At 45.4% G+C, this 10,552-nt stretch overlaps 2 long non-coding RNA genes across 8 annotated transcripts in view; one reads left to right on the top strand and one right to left on the bottom strand.

The window, feature by feature from the left end:
* Window positions 1-3,378: 3,378 nt before the first annotated feature.
* LOC144321756 (uncharacterized) lies at window positions 3,379-7,864 on the bottom strand. Its single transcript, XR_013387283.1, has 3 exons — window positions 7,673-7,864; window positions 6,472-6,898; window positions 3,379-4,055 (listed from the first exon to the last, which is right to left on the bottom strand). It is a non-coding gene; the product is annotated as an uncharacterized LOC144321756 (long non-coding RNA).
* A 67-nt stretch (window positions 7,865-7,931) lies between these two features.
* Window positions 7,932-10,552, top strand: part of LOC144322504 (uncharacterized) — a 58,520-nt gene continuing 55,899 nt past the window's right edge. For all 7 annotated transcript variants that reach the window (XR_013388147.1, XR_013388142.1, XR_013388141.1 and 4 more), the window contains exons 1-2: window positions 7,932-8,091; window positions 9,740-9,897. This is a non-coding gene — a long non-coding RNA (uncharacterized LOC144322504). The remainder of the gene's footprint in view (window positions 8,092-9,739; window positions 9,898-10,552) is intronic.

Here is a 10,552-nt window from a genome sequence, read left to right as displayed (position 1 = left end):
GTCCATCTTTTCATTGCATAGGTGAAAAACAGGCCCAGAGAGGGAAAGAGACTTGTCTAAGATCACACAGCAAAATTAGTGCAGAGCCAAGAATAGTGTCAAGATATTTGACTCTTAGTCCATCACCTTTTCTATTATTCTATGCGGTAGTGGTTATTGTTTTTGTCTATCTAGAACCCCTTCTTCCACTTCAGGAAAGTAACTTCCCTCTGGCCATAGCGGTGGGCATGTACTAGGCCAATCATTTTATGTACATCACTCTTTCTGGCATTAGTCATTGGGTCAAGGGATGATCATGTGACCCAAGTTTTACCAATCATAATTGTTCCCCAAAATTTGTAGAAAGAAAAGGACCTTTTCCTCTGTGGTTATGAAGTTGTGAAGATATGAGCTCAGAACTGGGTGGCTGGTCCTGTATCACATGGAAAGAATGAGAACAAAAGGAAAACAGAAAGAAAGGAGAGGCAGTCTAGATGGAATTTGAATTACATATTCTAGTCACCGAGGTGTATTCATCCCAGGTTTTTTTAGCTCTTTGTTTTTAAACCAATGATAAATCTTAACAATAACCACCCATTTTTTTTCTTTTTTTGTTTAAGTAAGTTGGATTTCAGTTCCTGTTCCTTGCAGCCAAAGAGTCTAGCCCAGGATTTCTCAACAGCAGCAGTACTGACATTTTGGAACAGATCATTCTGTGTTGGGAGGGGCTGCTCTGTGCACTGTATGATGGTTACCAGCAGCCTTGGCCTTTACCCCACTAGATGCCAGTAGCACCCCACCCCAATTGTGACAAGCAAAAAACAATGTCTGTGACAACCAGACATTGTCAGATGTCCCCTGGGGGATGGGGCAAAATTGCTCCTGGCTGAGAACCACTGGTGTAGTTTTATTTAAACAAACAAACAACAACAAAAACAAATTAGATAGGGAAAACTGATATTCAGTGAAGTGTGGGACTTTTTTCAAGGTGGCAAAGATAGGACTACCACATGAGCAGAAAAGATCCAGGAAGTGATACTACAAAGATGTTGGAACATGCAGATATTGGCTCTCAGAGCTGTTGGAATAATAACAAACTCTACAAAATGATTTGGGATTTTACCCATGACACAGGCGGTAACTCTTAAGAATTCTCACGCATTTCACGAGATGGTGAGACAAAGCAATGCCAGTTTTATTTCTGTTGTCTTAGATTTTTCTGGTGAATGACTTGGAGATCTGGGTTCAGTGAACTTTGGGTGTCTCCAGAAAGCTTACCACATACCCTTCTGAAGGAGATATCCAGGAAGCCAAACCTTGTTACAATTAAAATATGATTCGTTGCAAAATGATGTCTATGTGAGATCAATAGAATACCATGAAGAATCAGCTTCATTTTTCTTAGAACTGTTTTTGAGATACTACTCTTCAAGAGGCATGGTGAGGGAAAGAGGACTAGCACAGGAATCAAGAGGTCTAGATGTGAGCTTGTGAGACTCTACCACTAATGCTGTGTGACATTGTGCATGTATCTACCTCTCTCTGGGCCTCAGTTTCCTTTTCTAATGAGGGGTTGGATCAGACAAACACTGAGGAGATTTCTAGCATTTATTTCCAGTGATTCTTTTTTTTTTTAATTTTTATTTATTTATGATAGTCACAGAGAGAGAGAGAGAGAGAGAGAGAGAAGCAGGCTCCATGCACCGGGAGCCCGACGTGGGATTCGATCCCGGGTCTCCAGGATCACGCCCTGGGCCAAAGGCAGGTGCCAAACCGCTGCGCCACCCAGGGATCCCCTATTTCCAGTGATTCTTATAGGCAGATTCTACGTCATATTTATTTTGGCATTTGTATCCCCAACCCAAGACCCAGCGCAGCACCAGAAACAAAATAGTACTAAGCAAAAGCTTTTTAATTCAGTTAACTGAATTACTTAGGAGATAAATGCCAGTAACATCACAGTTTCTACAGAGGCACAGAATTAGAAAGGATCTTAGAATTGAAAGGGGTTCCTGGGCAGCCCCGGTGGTGCTGCGGGGCTTTAGCACCGCCTGCAGCCTGGGGTGTGATCCTTGAGACCCGGGATCGAGTCCTGAGTCGGGCTCCCTGCATGGAGCCAGCTTCTCCCTCTGCCTGTGTCTCTGCCTCTCTCTCTGTCTCCGTGTCTCTCATGAATAAATAAATAAAATCTTAAAAAAAAAGGCGGGGGGAGGGTTTCCTAAGGTTATTCAGTCAAATTTCCCAACCAAAGCTGGAACCATCACCTTATTTCCCACAGATAAACATATACTTTTTGCTTAATACTTCGGATGACTGGGAGCTCAGTAACCATGAGGCAGCCAATTCCACTTTTGGATAGATCTAGATATTAGAAAATTCTTTTTTTTTTAAGATTTTATTTATTCATTAGAGACACAGAGAGAGAGACAGAGACAGAGACGTAGGCAGAGGGAGAATGAGGCTCCATGCAGGGAGCCCTATATGGGACTCAATCCCAGGACTCCAGGATCACGCCCTGGGCCAAAGGCAAGACGCTCAACTGCTGACAGGTGTCCCAGAAAATTCTTTTTTATCTGGAACCTAAATTAGCCTTCTCATAGCTGTCACTGGCTTCTAGTTTTACTTTTTTAAGTTAAGTTTCATTTTAATTCAAGCATATGTGCGTATAACTTGAAGTCAAATAATACTACAAGTCTTATTTATAATGAAAAATAACTCTCTTCTTTATCCTTTCTCATTTCACAGGGCTGCTCCTTCCAGATGACTGCTTTCCATTCCTTTAGCTGTTTCTTTGGCCTTTTTATACCTCATTTCTGACTGATATGCTTATACTGTCATTTTTTTATTTATAAATCTTAGATATTATCTATTGATTCCTTATTTTTGTAGAAGAGGATTTAGCCCTCTTACCTCACTTCTTCCAACTTTCTTTCCCTTCATTCTTTCACTATACTCTTACAATGTTTGGTTCAGTTAGTATTCAGTGTTTTTATTAGTATGACTACATAAATATTGTTTAATGCTAATTCAAGTAAAATACTGTGTTTTTCTTCTTTTTGTTTTTCCTGGACTTAATAATTGCTTTGATTAGGTTTCTATGTACTTTTCTCTAATTATTCTCAATTTTTTAAAAGATTTTTATTAATTTATTCATGAGAGACACAGGGAGAGAGGCAGAGACATAGACAGAAGGAAGAATAGGCTCCCTGTGGGAAGCCCAATGTGGGCCTTGATCCCAGGACACCGGGATCACGACTGGAGCCAAAGACAGGCATTCAACCACTGAGTCACCCAGGTGCCCGTATTCTCAAATGCTTCAACTAAACTGTAAAACACTTGTTAATACATCATTTTTTAAAAGTTTTTATTTTTATCAAAGTTATACAGTATATATATGTTTATATGTAGTTGTATACAAAGAGTCAAATAATTCCATAAGATTTGACAGTGATAAACCCTTGAATTGGTGCCACAATATATATTTCAGAAAGTACTTTTACCTAATCCTGAACAACTGCTGTGGCTGTAGGTTGTTGTGTTTTGGTAACAGATTAAGAAAATGAGGCTCAGAGAGGGGTAATGATCTGCTTAAGGTTACACATTAAGCACCCAGAAGAGCAGAGTCTTTAATGCAGTCCATCATTTTCCCAACTACACTTGGAAACATTATTTTGAGTCCAGACTGGTCAATGGCAGAATGTGCTCTAAAGATAAGGGGTATGAGATATGACTCTTGGGATGTGACTCATTTTTAATACATTGGAAGAAATAATTTCTGTGCAAATCAGGACTCAGCAACTGGCAGGACAGAGTGGGGTTGGCAGCCATCCGAAGCTTCAGTGTGAAAGTCGAGAATGTCTCCACACCCTATAATCCCACAAATAGGGTCTCTATTTTTCAAGATTCCTAAACAGTGTTACACAAACCCTCCAGGGGCTTAAACTTGACACACAGACAGGTAAGCAGGGGCAGGTATGTAATCTCCTCACACATCCTGTAGCCACCTCCTTAGCTGGTAGAGAACAGTATTGCCTTAATCCCCGTGAGGCAGATCTCTTCTTGCTCCTGTTGGAAACCTAAAGGGAAGGATGAGAAATGGCCCCAGGCCTGACATCAAATCATTCTCATTTTGCAGAAGTGAGCTCTACAATGTAGAAAGAAAGCTACATTCAGAAACAACCAGAACAGTCCCTGCACAATTAGGACTGTGGAGAGGGCCCCTTTTGACACATGACTGCCCCGGGGGTTGACTGAGACTGACTCCTAGTCCCTCAGAGGTGGGAGATGCCTGGCTCCAGTTTTTTTTATCAGAAATAAGGTGGGGGAAGATTTGTCTCCTTACATCTTAGAGGAGTGCTGCTTACATCTAAGGGAAGAGGGATGTGACACTTCCCTGTGCAGCCCCCAAGTATTCCTGACCCTCTTTCTCAGCCTTAATTTCCCAAACCTTTGGAGCAGCACTGAGAGTGACTCAGGAGTTACTTTGAGAATGGACAGACTGTCTGCTGTGAGGACTCATACCCAGAACACCTGGGAGCAGGTGTGTGGCACCCAGGACAGGGGCAAGCAGCCTGGCCTAGACAGGGAAACAGGGAAGCAACAGGGGCTCCCAAGCCTTTTCCCTGACTCTGGAGTCCATGGTTTCATGTGGTTTGAAAAAAGCTAGTGGTAGAGACCACAGAGCCTTGGATTTAGAAGAAATCTTTGTGACCTGCTATTTGAGAGAGCAGAATGAGAGGCTTGGGAGGTGGAGGGCCCTGCCCCTCACCATCCAGCAGATTGGTGCCAGAGGTGCTAATAGCAGTAACAGAGGGCTCAAGGTATGCCAAGCTTGGCAAACTGCATCCATTACTCATTTAATCATCCTGATAACTCTGTGAGGGGGGTGCCACTATTTTTCCTGTTTTTGAGATAAGCAAAATGAAGCTCAGATTGGTGAATTTGCCAAAGACATGGGGCTAGAAGGGGGCAGGATCAGGATCCCAGGCCTGTGCTCATGGACTCGTGAGCAGTTAGATAGGACCATACTTTACATAGGAATTGAAGTATTGCATTTACCTCTGTCACTGTTCATATGTCACTCAACATACTTTATGGAAGAATCTGAGACTCTGAGGAGGAGTCAGGAGGCCTTGGGTCCCAGCCACCTGCCTGACTTGCTGACTTGTTACACTTGCTGTGTAACTTGGGACACGTATCTTCCTTTCCCTCTCTGACCCTCAGTTTTTTCATCTTGGGGGTAATGTGATGAAAGTGCATTTGTGCTACAAACAGGGATGGTCACGTGTTGTGGACATATTTCTGTCCAGCCCTCAATGGCAAAGGGGGAAAAGGCCACCAGAGGAGATTCTGGGTGGTGGCACAGGGCTTGGCCTCCCAAGAGGCTGGGCTGTTTCTAGCCCACCAGTCAGGCCAACACAATACCTCCACTTTTGTTTGACTTGGCTTCTTGTACCTTGTTTAGTCTGCAGAGCAGGGAGCTTATCCTGCTGCCTTTGTCACAGGCCATTAGTACACACATAATCCCCAGGGGTTTACTGCTGGCTGCTTTCTCTAGGAATTCGGGGAGGGCCAAAGAGGGAGCCCAGCTCTTAGGAGCCATCACCTTGCTTCCCTCCTCCGACCCCCTCCCCTTCAGAGCAGTCTCTGCTGAGAACCCATGGCAGTGTGTGTTCTCCTGGGCTGCTATTCTGGCTGTGTGACCTTGGGCCAGTCTGTCCCCCTCTCTGGGTTCTTGTTTGCCAGTCCGTGCAAGCAGAAAGCTGGCTCAGATGCCCTGAAGGGACTTCAACCCCATGAGGATCGGAAATACATTCCTAAGTGGTTTCTCCCCCTGGAGGCCTCCCTTGTCCCTCTACTGTCCCCTCCCCCAATTCTGAAGCAATTTGTAGCACCTCCCAGGCTTTCGATGATCCTATCCCTGCCCTGAGCCTGGGGCCAATCTCTCTCTCATTCAACCTCCTGCTTGTGAATTGGGGATAATAATAGTACCCAATAACTCACCCTGCTGCTATGGGGATTAACTAATTAGTGGTTATTAAGAGATGGAGGAACACAGCCCTGTGCTGCTCCCATTAAGGACACTTTTCCTCCTCTGAGTTCCTGCTACTGTCTGCACAATTTCAGGGAGTTAGTTGGAAAACCCCGAGAGTCCTGACTTCCAGGACCCTACTGTGTAGGTGGAGAAACTGAGGCCAAGGAGGAAAAGGAGTAGTCTAGGACTATGGTCATTTTGCAGCAGAGAGGGGACCCGAACGTCTGTCTCACACTCTCCACTCCACGTAGCAGTCGTGGTCCTTGTCTATGGTGGTGGGCCCTGAGCCGGGATGGAAGATGCATCCAAAGACTCCTGCACTCAGGCCTGGTTCACAGGGGTTCCACAGCTTGGTGTCAGGAAACAAAATTTGGCTTCATCAGACCTGGGTGCCAGCCCTGGCATCTAGGCTCACTAACTGAGTGACCCTGGGCATATCACCCTTGCTTACTACTTACCTATCACTTTCTTCCTCTGCAAATATGGGTAATGACACCTCCCTCAAAGGTTGCTGTGAGGATTAGCCCAGAGTAGGTATTCAGGAAACAGTAGGTGTTATGCTATTATGTTGTTTTTGACTGCCACGATGGCCAAAACTCACCAGCAGAGCTGTTGGCTATTCTTTAGGAGTAAATACTCACTAAGTGCCCCTGCAGACTAACCCTGGCTGGTGGCTCCCATGTGCAGCACCCCATGTCAGCAAAAGAGATGTTATTACCCCATTTGACAGAACTGCACATGTACAGAGGCTTAGAGAGGGAAATGACTTGCCAAAGCCATGTTTGCTTTAGAAGTGACATGATTTCTTTTTAAGTTTCTTCTCTTTCCTCGCCATCTTTCATGTCCCTGCACCTTTAAATTCTTGTCCATTTCTCTCTTCTTTTTCTGGAATGAAATGTGAGTAATGCCTGGCTCACCACAGGAGCAGCCCATGCCCCTCATTGTCCCTCCTGCCCCACCTTCATTAGCATTCCTAAACTCATCTCAGAGGACACCTGGCCAGCTCAGTCAAGAGATAGAGCATGTGACTCTTGACCTTAAGGTTGTGAGTTCAAGCCCCGTGTTGGACATAGAATTTACTTAATTAAAAAAAATAAAAACCACATTTTGGAAGTTGGATATTTGCTGGAAGCCATGTAGGGGCGCAGGAAGCTATTGGGTCTTAACCAGGCTCAGTGTGGGAAGATAAGACCCCTGCCTCAGCACTGGGTATGGTCTCTCTATAATATTGATGATATTGATACTAGCTCCCATTGCTAAGAACTCATGAAGAGCCATGCATGGTGCTAAGCATTCATTGTTTCTTCATTGCAACCCCTGGGCTCTGTATCCCATACTACTAACTCCAATTTATATATGAAGAAATGGAAGTTCAGAGAGAGGAAATGACTTGCTCAAGGTCACACAGCTGGTAAGTGGCTGTGATTTAAACCCAAGTCTTGCCACTAAGGCACATAGCCAGATTCTATATCCCTCTGAACTTCTTCATCCTCTCTGGGGCCTGGGACTGACCCAGGCCCAAATCTGAATTGTCCCTGGTCACCTCTATCCTCCTGGCTATTGCGATTGTCCTCTCACCTGAGTGACAGACAGACATGTATATGTATATAAGCAGTCTGTTTGCCTGTGAAATGGAAATAATACTAATGAGCAACTTACAGGGAGGGTATCAAAGGTAAAATGTGAGCATAGCACTTATCAAGATGCCTGGCATATGGAGAACACATCATCAGTGGCAGCAGTTACTATTATTGACATGACCTTGACTTCTTGTAAGATTCATGGAATAAGGAAGTTCATATGGTTAATACGAAAGAGAAGCCAGAAGAGGTCCTATGCTAATAGGATAGAATGTTCTGTCTCTGATGACCTGTTGAGGCTGTAGCCAGGACAACAGCACACTAAAAAGAATGGGTCATTGTCCCTGGGGCTTGCCCTGGGGCAGAGAGAGTACATATAGTCTGTGGAGGCCCCAGAAGGAAAGCCAGTAGGGAGGAACTGCTAGAGGGAGGCTCGTGTTTAAATGCCCATAAAAGGGAAAAGCTTTCTTGAGTGGTGTTGAGCTCCCCGAACTGGAGGTATATGAGCAGAAGCTGCAGGCTAACCGTGCTGGTGTGGTAGAGGGCATGTTAGTGGCTATATCCTGATTTCTAAGGTCTCAGGACAGGGAAGTTACAAAAAGGTTGATTCTGGCTCAGCATGAACAAAAGAGTTTTCTGGCAGGGCTCTCTATACAGGTGGATTGTGCTGCTTCGGGGAATGACAGTGAGGTTCAAATCCTAGGGAGCACTGAAGCAGAAGCTGGATAAACACTTGACAGGAATGTTGTTGAAAGGATTAATGCATTAGATAGCAGGTTGGATTAGATGGTCCCTCAGTGAGAGGTGACATGGCAATTGGAGAAAAAACCGGGAGCTGGAGTCTAACCTCAGGTCCAGTCTAGGCTCCAGTATTTGCCAGCTGGGTGACACTGATCAAGAGTCTTTCCCTGTCTGAGCTTTGGTTCCCTTTCCTGTAAAATGAGAATTATAATCTCTCCTGCTTACCTCCCAGGATTTAGTGAAGGGTCAGAGACACACAAACTATAAAAAAGCTTTGTGAGCTCAGATGCCACTGGGAAGTATTATTCTGGCCCTGTCAAAGGTCGGGAGGGGAGTAGAGAGAAAGGAGAGAGAGGAGAAAGGAGGATATATCTGGCATTGTGCTGGGTGCTGGATTGGAGAAGAAAGGAATTTATAGTAGATGGTTTCCCCCTCTTAGAGGTGCAGCAATAGTTTGAGTTTCTAAAACAGTGCTGTATATTAGAACTTTCTGCAGGGATGAAAATGCTCTATTTGCACTGTTTAAACAATAGCCACTAGTTACAAGGACTACTGGACCCTTGAAAAGTGGCTAGTATAACTAAAGAACTAAATTTTAAATGTTTACATTTACATTTATGGTAGCTAGGGCTACCATATTGAACAGCTCAGCTCTAGAGAAAGTAACAGGAACCTCGCTCCTTCCCACCATCCCTTCCCTTGCTTCCTAAGCAGCTGCTCTGGCCCCACACTGGCTGGGTACTACAGAGGTCACCATAATGAACAAGACATGGTCCCTGTCCTTGGAGTGCTCTCAGCTCATTCTGGGAGATGGATAGATTTGCATTTGGATAGGAATTATAATCCATGGCGAGGCATATGACTCTACAGCTGTGTGGGAATAAAAGGAAGGAGCCACCACTCACTCAGCTGGGGCTCCAGGGGCTGCATGTGAAGGATGAACTGGGACTGTCTAGGCAGGAAAATGCCTTTCTGGTGAGGGGGCAGCATAGGCAAAGTCTTGAGGGCAAGAAAAAGCATAGAGTATTTGGAGAGTGAAGGTTAGCCCCAAAATGGAGGAGGGCCAGTAGCAGGAATCCAATCCCAGGTTCTCTGTTCCAGTCACTCAAGGAATGCCCGCCAAGCTGACAGGGAGAGGCCACCAGGGGCAGCCCTGACATGGGGGCTGGCTCTCAGTCCCATTCAGGACAAGGGAAGGGGATGGCTTTGCAGGTCTCCTCCCTCTGCCCCTTACTTGTCTCCCTGCCTTACCTTCATGGAAGGACTCAGGGCCCGTATGTCCTCCTTTGGTATACCCTTGAGAGTCCTTCTATGAGAACACCTTCTTGTCTCAGCCTTCCTCTGAAAACTTGCTAATGACTCAGGCTTTGGCATTACTGGGCTGGGCTGTCTTTTTGTTTCATAGGTCCTGGGTTCACAGCTGTACTGACTTCCCAATTGGCATTCCTGCCTCCAGCCCCACCTCACTCCAGTCCAATCCCCACATCAGCTGAGAGAACCTTCCCCAAAGTGACTACAAGAGCAATTACTGGAAGACCTGGCTAAAAATTGGTTCTGGACAAGGTATGTACATATTTTCACTGACTACCACCCCCTTGCAGGGAGAAAATATCCTGCCTAAGGATTTGGTGTGGCCCAAGTTTAAGAAAAGCTTTGGTCAGCATAGCCATTGGATGTTGTGCAATGCACATGGTTGGTAGCCTGCCCAGTGCCCTCTCACCTTTTGCTCTCTCCTACCAGAACCCTAACAAGATTGAGATAGCCCCCTCATACACAGCCACAGCCATCTGCTTCTGGGGCCCTCTGACCCACCCCCAGCTTTATTTTTTTAAATATTTTTATTTATTTATTCATAAGAGACACACAGAGAGAGGCACAGACAGAGGCAGAGGGAGAGGGAGAAGCAGGCTCCCTGCAGGTAGCCCGACATGGGACTCGATCCTGGGTCTCCAGGATCACTCCCTGGGCTGAAGGCGGTACCAAACCGCTGAGCCACCGGGGCCACTCTCACCCCCAGCTTTAGAGATGTGTGTGATCGATCTGAAGAAAATTCCATTTTTCTTGTTGTTGTCTCTGTCCTAATCCATTGGTTGAGGAAAGGAATGAGATCCAAGTTTGGCCAATGTAGCACAGGAGATACCTGCTGGAAACTTCAGGAGAAAGTTTCCTTGCCTTATCCCTGAGAAAGAGCTGTTGTAAAAGCTGGTCCTTCTACTTC

This window comes from Canis aureus, chromosome 10 (genome assembly GCF_053574225.1).
Source record: "Canis aureus isolate CA01 chromosome 10, VMU_Caureus_v.1.0, whole genome shotgun sequence".
In the NCBI taxonomy this organism is placed as follows: domain Eukaryota; kingdom Metazoa; phylum Chordata; class Mammalia; order Carnivora; family Canidae; genus Canis; species Canis aureus.
Note: the sequence above shows the minus strand (reverse complement) of the source record. Positions and strands in the feature narration are given on the sequence as shown.